Source organism: Marmota flaviventris, chromosome X, assembly GCF_047511675.1.
Source record: "Marmota flaviventris isolate mMarFla1 chromosome X, mMarFla1.hap1, whole genome shotgun sequence".
In the NCBI taxonomy this organism is placed as follows: domain Eukaryota; kingdom Metazoa; phylum Chordata; class Mammalia; order Rodentia; family Sciuridae; genus Marmota; species Marmota flaviventris.
This window is the reverse complement of record NC_092518.1, coordinates 87,448,938-87,457,915: the sequence shown is the minus strand read 5'-3', so window position 1 is coordinate 87,457,915 and position 8,978 is coordinate 87,448,938. Positions and strand designations below refer to the sequence as shown.

General features: G+C 34.5%; 1 non-coding gene across 1 annotated transcript; it reads right to left on the bottom strand.

Annotated features, from left to right (window-relative positions):
* Positions 1–672: 672 nt before the first annotated feature.
* Positions 673–745, bottom strand: Trnae-cuc (transfer RNA glutamic acid (anticodon CUC)). Its single transcript has one exon. It is a non-coding gene; the product is annotated as a tRNA-Glu (tRNA).
* Positions 746–8,978: the final 8,233 nt, after the last annotated feature.

Here is an 8,978-nt window from a genome sequence, read left to right as displayed (position 1 = left end):
TTGTCCCCTGCACCAGCCATGGATCCTATACTTCCTGAAACTCTGGGATCAGTCCCCAAGCACATGCTCACCCCCAACCCACCTGATGGAATACCTGGCCCACCTCAGCGGATCTTGCAAGGGGCCATACTCAAAGGGTGTGGGGGTCTCTGGATCTCTTAGGTCCTCACAAACTATATTCCCCTGACAAAATACTTTCTGCAGGTGAATTTTTCCTGGCCTCATAGGCACACACTGAGTCATGTGGAAGGTGTTTGTCAAGTGGAGTTTTCAGATCCAATTTGGATTACTGAGGTGTGAGTTCCTGGACTTGCTTCCATAGCTGCAGGCTGCTGTAGCCAGATATGACTCCTACCTCTGCTCTCATAGACATTTTTTTTTTTTTTGCTGCAACTTCCTAGTGCAAAGATGTAGTATAGTTCACCCTCTGTCTCAGTCTGGCCTTGATCTCTAATTTGTTTATACCAAGATACACTATGTCAAAAGCCACCTCACTGAGAAGTTATTTATCTGCTTTCTTATTTGCACACCAAAGAGCAGCATGGAAAGTAACCTCCTCTACTCTTTCTGTGATGATTTCAACTTATTTAGCTTTATACCTAAAAGGGGGATTGCTGGATTGTATGGTAATTTGTTTCTTTCTTTCTTCCTCTTCTTCTTTTTTTTTTGGGGGGGGGGTGCTGGGGATTGAACCCAGGGCCTTGTGCATGAGAGGCAAGCACTCTACCAACTGAGCTATATCCCCAGCCTTTTGGTAATTCCATTTTCAGATTTTTTGAGAAACATTTGTACTTTTTTTCTAATTAATGTATTTAATTTATATCATCATCAACAGATAAGTGTTCCATTTTTTGTATCTTATCTGAGTTTAGATTTCATTTTTCAATAATAAAAAATCTAACATGCATATAAAATCTCTGTGTGGTTCTAATTGCTGAATGTTTTAAAATGTATTTGTTGACTATTCATATTTTTTGTGTGAAATGGCTATTTAAGTTATTTGATCATTTTTAATTAAGATTTTCCTTTGTATTAGCAATTTGCATTTCTTGTATATTTTGAATATTAGCTCATTATGTGATTATGACTTACAAATGTTTTCCATTATGTGAATTATCACTTTACTCTATTAATTACTTCCTTTGCTATATAGAATCTTTTTAGTTTGATGCAATCCCATTGGTCTAATTGTGCTTTCATCTGTGTGTTTTTGTTTTTATGTCCAAGTAATCTCTCTACTCAGGCTAATTTCCTGGATATCCCACTCCCCATTTTTTGTAAGAGTTTTATAGTTTCTGGTCTTATATTTAAGTTCTTAATTCATTTTTAGTTGGGTTTTGTATAAAGAGTGAGGTAAGAGTTCACTTTTAGTCTTCCCTATATGGATATTCTTTCTTGGCACCATTTATTAAATAAGTTGTCTTACATGGTAGTTGCTTGGCAACTTTGTCAAAAATAAATTGTTTATTTTTGCAATCCATTATATTTTTTTTTCGGTAATCTAGTTTATACTACTTGTCAATGTATTTGCATTTATGCCAATTCCATGCTGCTTTTATTACAACAGTGTTGGAAAATATTTTGAAATGTGATACTGCCATGCCTCCAACTTGCTGTTTTTAATCAAGATTTCTTTGCATAGACTTGGTATTTTGTGTTTCTATGCACAATTTAGAAATGTTTTTCTATATTTTGTAAAGAATTACATTGAAATTTTTATAGTCATTATATTGAATCTGTACATTGGTTTGAATAATACAGACATTTTAATAATATCAATACTTTCAGTAAACAAAGAAAATCTTTCTATTTATCTGAATCATCTTCAATTATATTCATCTTATATTTTATATGTTTTACTATACAGATATTTTACTTATTTGGTTAAATTTGCTTCTAAGTAATTTTTTCAATGATATTGTACATTGGATTATTTTCTTAATTTCTTTTAAGATGGAGTGTCTGTGCTGGGGATACAGATAAGTTGGTAGAGTGCTTGCCTTTCACACACTAGGTTCTGGGTTCAATACCGAGCACTGTGAAAAAAAAAAAAAAAGATGGAGTGTCATTAGTGTACCGAAATGCTTCTGATTTCTTTAAGTTGATTTGATATTTTGCAATATCACTGAGCTGACTTTTCAATGTTAAAAGATTTTGGTATAGTCTTAAGGATTTTCTATATGTATACATAATATGTCACTAGCAAACTGGGATAAGAACTACTTTTACTGCATCTCATAAACTTTAACATGTTGTGTTTCCATTTTCATTTGTCTGCAGATATTTTAAAATTTCTCTTATAATTTATTATTTGATCCATTAGCTGAATTAATTTCCATCTGTGAATTTCTAAAAATTTCTCCTATTACTTATCTATTTTCATGCTACTGAGGGTCAGAAAATATATTCCTAATTATGATTTCACTCTTCATAAATTAATTAAGGCATTTTCTAGTCTAAGGTATGTACATTTACATTTGAAAAAACATATGTATTTTGTTTCTGTTGAATGGAATATCTTGATATGTATGTTAAATATAATTGATTATAAATTTAGTGTAAGTCCAAAATTTCCTTATAAATTTTTTGTCTGGATTATCTATCCAGTGTTGATAGATCATGCAAATAAATCCTCTACTACTTCTGTATTTTATTTAGGTCTTTTTGCATATTTCTTAGTATTTTCTTTAAATATTAGGTGAATTGCTTAGTAGTTATCTAGTGGCTTACATAAATATTTTATATTGATAATAGTCTATTTTAAGTTTATAACAAATTAGTTTTTTGTTTTACTTTTTATGCTTTTATTAGTGCATATAAAATATAAAATAATTATATATAATACTTGGGTTCATTTTTCTATAATCATACATACATTCATTTTTATAAATATTATAAATATATTTTAGTTGGTTTATTTATTCGAACTTGTTATATATGACAGTAAAATGCATTTCAATTAATAGTACACATATACAACACAATTTTTCATGTCTTTGTATACAAATTATAGTCACACCATTCGTGTCTTCAAAAATGTAATTGGCGTAATGATGTCCATCTCATTCTACCATCTTTCCTACCCTCCTGCCCTCTCCCATCCCCTCCCTCATCTTTGCCCTATCAAAAGTTCTTATATTCCTCCCATACTTCCCACTCCATTCCATTATGGATCAGCATTCTCATATCAGAGAAAACATTTTGCATTTGTTTTTTGGGGGGGATTGGCATACTTCATTTAGCGTAATATTTTCCAACTCCATCCATTTACCTGCAAATGCCTTGATTTTATTCTCTTTTAATGCTGAGTAATATTCCATTATGTACATATACCACAGTTTCTTTATCCATTCATCTACTGAAAGGCATCTAGCTTGGTTCCACAATTTAGCTATTGTGAATTGTGCTGTTATAAACATTGATGTGGTTGTGTCACTATAGTATACTGTTTATAAGCACTCTGGGTATAAACTGAGGAGAGGAATAGCTGGGTCAAATGGCCAGTTTTCGAAGGAATCTCCATATTGCATAACATATGGGTTGCAGAGATTTGCAGTCCCACCAGCAATGTCTGATTGTGCCTTTCCCCCCACTTATTGTGGTTTGTATTCTTAATAGGTGCCATTCTGACAGGAGTGAGATGAAGTCTTAGAGAGTTTTGATATGAATTTCTCTAATTGCTAGAGATGTTGAACATTTTGTCATATATTTGTTGATTGATTGTATGTCACCTTCTGAGAATTGTTCAGTTCCTTGGCCCATTTATTGATTGGCTTATTTGTTTCTTTAGTGTTAAGATTTTTTAGTTCTTTACATATCCTAGAGGTTACTGCTCTAGATGATATGTGTTTGTGTGGTAAAATTTTGCTTCATTTCATTAGGCTCTCTCTTCACTTCACTGATTGTTTCCTTTGCTGAGAAGAAACTTTTTAGTTTATTGATTTATTAATTCTTGATTGTATTTTTTGTGCTATAGGACTCTTATTAAGGAAGTCAGGGCCTAATCCAACGTGACGAAGATTTGGGCCTAATATTTCTTCTACTAGGCACAGGGTCTCTGGCTTCATTCCTAGGTCCTTGATCCACTTTGAGTTGAGTTTTGTGCATGGGGAAAGATAGGGGCTTAATTTCATTTTGTTGCTTATGGATTTCCAGTTTTCTTGGCACCATTTTTTGAAGAGCTTATCCTTTCTCCAATATATGTTTCTGGTGCCTTTGTCTAATATGATATAACAGTATTTATATGGATTTTTGTCTGTGTCCTCTATCCTGTTCCAGTAGTCTACAAGTCTATTTTGGTGCCAATACCATCCTTTTTTTTTAGTATTTTGCTTTGTAGTATAGTTTAAGGTCTGATATAGTGAAACCACCTGCTTCACTCTTCTTGCTAAGGATTGCTTTAGCTGTTCTGGGTCTATTATTTTTTCAGATGAATTTCATGACTGCTTTTTCTATTGAAATTTCATTAAATCTGTATATTGTTTTTGGTACAATGGCCATTTTGAAAATATTAATTCTGCCTATCCAAATACATGGGAGATCTTTTCATTTTCTAAGGTCTTCCTTAATTTTTTTCCATTCTGTAATTTCCATTGTGGGTCTTTCAGCTCTTTTGTTAAGTTGATCCCATTTTTTTGAGGCTATTGTAAATGGGATAGTTTTCCTAGTTTCTCCTTAAGAGGATTTGTCACTGAAGTACAGAAATGCCTTTGGTTTATGGGTGTAGATTTTATATCCCACTACTTTGATGAATTCATTTATTAGTTATAGAAGTTTTCTGGTTGAATTTTTTGGGTCTTCTAGGTATGGAATCACATCATCAGCAAATAGTGATAACTTGAGTTCTTCTTTTCCTATCCATATCCCTTTAATTTCTTTCCTCGGTCTAATTGCTCTGGCTAGAGTTTCAAGAATATGTTAAATAGGAGTGGTAAAAGAGGGCATCTCTATCTTGTTCCAGTTCTTAGAGGGAATGCTTTCAATTTTTCTCCATTTAGAATGATGTCAGCCTGGGGCTTAGCATAGATAGCTTTTATGATGTTGAGCTATGGTTCCATTATTGCCTCACATGTACAAGGCCATGGGTTCAATCCCCAGCACCACAAAAAAAGAAGTAGATATTTTTTGTATATGATTTGTCAGAATTTTATTGAGAACTTTTGCATCTGTGTTCATTGGAGGTATTGGTCTGAAGTTTTTTTTTTCTTTGGTGTGCCTTCCTCTGGTTTGGGAATAAGGGTGATATTGGCCTCATAGAATGAATTTGGACGTGGTCCCTATTTTTCTGTTTCATGAAATCATTTGAAGAGTATTGATATTAGTTCTTCTTTGAATGTCTTGTAGAACTCAACTGTGTATCCATCTGGTTCTGAGCTTTTCTTGGTTGGTAGATTTCTGATGGTATCTTATATTACTTTGTTTGAAATTGTTCTGTTTAACTTTTGTGTGTCATCCTGATTCAGTTAGGGCAATTCATATGACTCTAGAAATTTGTCAACACTTTCAATATATTCTATTTTATTGCAATACAAATTTTCAAAATAATTTCTAAATATCTTTTGTATTTCTGTAGTGTCCATCATCATATTTACTTTTTCATCAAAGATGTTTGTAGTTTGAGTTTTCGCTCTCCTCTTCATTAACATGACTAAAGATATCTATCTATCATCTATCTATCTATCTATCTATCTATAATTTTTTCAAAGGACCACCTTTTTGTTTTGTCAATTTTTTCAATTTTTCCTTTTGTTTTAATTTTGTTAATTTCAGCTCTGATTTTAATTATTTCCTATCTTCTACTGCTTTTGTTGTTGATTTGTTCTTCTTTTCCTAGATCTTTGTGATGCCATATTAGGTTATTTATTTGTAGACTTTTTCTTCTTTTAAGGAATAAACTCCATGCAATGAGCTTTCCTCTTAGTACTGCCTTCATAGTGTTTCAGAGATTTCAACATGTTGTATCAGTGTTCTCAACTGCCTCTAAGAATTTTTTAATCTTCACTTTGATGTCTTTTGCAACCCATTGTTCATTCAATAGCATAGTATTTAGTCTCCAAGTGTTGGTGTAGCTTCTGTTTTTTATTTTATCATTTATTTCTAATTTTATTCCATTATGGTCTGATAGAATGCAGGGTAGAATCTCTACTGTTTAATATTTGCTAAAAGTTGCTTTGTGGCATAGTATATGGTCTATATTCAAGAATGATCCTTGTGCTGCTGTGAAGAAAATGTACTCACTTGTTGATGGATAACATATTTTATATATATATATATATATATATATATATATATATATATATATATATATATATTCTATACCTATTTTCTTTCAAAGTTTGGTATAACTTGACCCAGGAACTTCTAGCTTTCAGTGTCTGGGTTGAATAATCTGCAGATATCCTAATTGGTTCCCCCTGATATGTAATCTGATTTATTTCTCATGTGGCTTTATCTGTATGCTAGATATTTTTAGTATAATATGCCTTGCTGTGGATCTGTTGTGATTTTGCACATTTGGTATACTGTAAGCCTCTTAATTTGATTTTCCAATTCATTCTTCATGTTTGGAAAATATTCAGATATTGTTTCATTGAATAGATTGTTCATTCCTTTGGTTTGGAGCTCTATGTCTTCTTCTCTTCCAATTATTCTTAAATTTGGACTTTTTATGTTATCTCATAATTTTTAAATGTTTTGCTCATGGTTTCTTGCCATCTTCACTGTGCAGTCAACATTTTTTTTTTTCAATATTATATATTTCAGCTTCAGTGTCTAAGGCTCTGTATTCCAAGTTATCAAATCTTTTGGTGATGCTTTTAATTTGGTTTATTGTTTCTTCCATTTAAAGGATTTCTGTTTTGTTTTTTCAGAATCTCCTCATGGAAGTAATATTTTGCTCCTGTATTTGCTTATGTAGCTCTTTATCAAAATGATGCACATCATGAACTCTATCTCTGTTATTTCTTCTGTTGTGCTGGCTATGGATTCTAATAATATAATATCTTGGTTTGTTTAGGGAACTTACTTTCCTTCTTTTTTCATGTTGTTTGTGTCTTTCCTTCTAGCATTGTGGATCTGAGGCATTACAGTTTTTACCTTAGAGGCTTATAGTGACCCTGCTGGTTTCTAATACCTCTCCTTAAAGGGAGATAACAATGTGAATAGGCCTCAATACAAACAATATACAACTTTAAATAGCTGCTATTAAGATGTTTATGGTTTTGTCACAATATACAGAAATGGCAAGTTCAATTATTATCTTAACTATGAACAGTAGGTTTGCATAAGGGTCTAGAGTTTCTTATGGTGGACAAAGAACTGGGGGTGAGGTGTACAATGAGATATTGAGAAGGTAGGAGGTGATGACATAGAATTATTAGATCTTAGAAAGTGTGAAAGAGGAATCTAAAGAAGTTAGTAGCAGGAGAAGAGGCAGAAAATTATTTGGGCGAGACAAGTAAGTGCAGAGACAGTAGAATACAAAAAAGAAGCAAATGTAAATATTAAGTAAAAATAATGTAAAAATAGGAGACAAAAAATATACAACACCACTGTAATATACTATTAAAACATCCCAGTCCTCAGTAGCCTAATTCATGAAAAGTACTTGATTTCACAAATGTTGTGGATATGAGGGAGGGAGAAGAGTGAGAGAGAGAAAAAAATCTGAAGGAAAATGCAAGAATTGTTTTTGTTGGGGATCAGTATCTTTCCAGCTTCCCTTCTCATCTAATAGTTGGGGTTGTCTGTTATTTGATGGTATCTCCACCCATGGAATGGTGAATGTTATTAGGATAGGAGGGTTGATATTGAGGGCAAGGCTCCTGTAAGTGGGGTAGAGCACTTGCCTGTCCCCGATGGGAGACTACATCCCAAGGATCTCTTTTGGGGCCCACACATGAGATGTGGGCACCTGGTCTTATCTCCTTATATCACCTGTAGACCTAGCAATTCCTGGTCTCTAATTTAGTTTCTAAACTGTATCTAACTCACCCCCTCTCTTTCTACTTTCCAATCAGGAACCTTTCTTTTAGGAGGTTTTGTGGGCTGTGCATTGGGGGCCATACACCTATCACAGATAGCTGCTTTATTTGGGGCAGGTCAGGACCCGGTTTTGTGAGCTACAGACTGGCTGAGTAGCCACAGGAAATGTGCCAGGTTACCTGCTGCAGGGGTTTGGGGGGAGACTTTCAGTACCTTGAAATTGCTTCTAAGCCCCAGCCGGTGTTCCACCTTCAGGGTTGCCCCGACTAAAATGGTCATGAAGGTGTTCCAAGATGGAGATGACTGCTTTCAGCCCTGAGGTATTGGGTCGGGTGAGGCCAGGTGGTGGTGTTAAGTTGCATGTTCAGAGATGCAGCTCTGTGGCATGCAGTTTTGTGGCTGTGGCTCTCTCTGGACCCAGGGAAGTGTCCCCAGGCACAGGCTACCAAGCGTAGGGGACTGTGGAAGTAATTGCAGTGCCCCAAAATGGAGGTGACCAGAGGAGCACCACATTGGTGAATGGGGGTCTACACCGGTGTGGTGGCCATAGTTCCTGCATGGGTACTGATACCAGTGGTCCTACTCAGGCACCCAGAAGTCCTGCATGGGTGAGTGGCCAGGAGTCCTACACTGATGCTGAGGCCTGGAGACCTACACAGCAAAGCAGCCATAATTCCTGCACAGGAGCAGCTATTGGGGTCCTCTAATAACTGGCAGAAAAATAGTATCACCAATACTTGAATCCAATGTCTTGAAGTGACACAGAATGCAGCCTCCCTCTACCCACCATCTTTGATATACCATACATTGAATTTAATTTACTCCATTTCAGTACTCAGTGTTTCTCATTCCTCCCTACCCAATGTCCCTATTCTTCTTCTTCTATTCTACTGGTCTTCCTTCTATTTATTTATCAGTTTATATTTCATTGGTGATTTATAGATATACATAAAGGTAGAATTCACTGTGTTATATTCATGCATGTGCATTCTGAA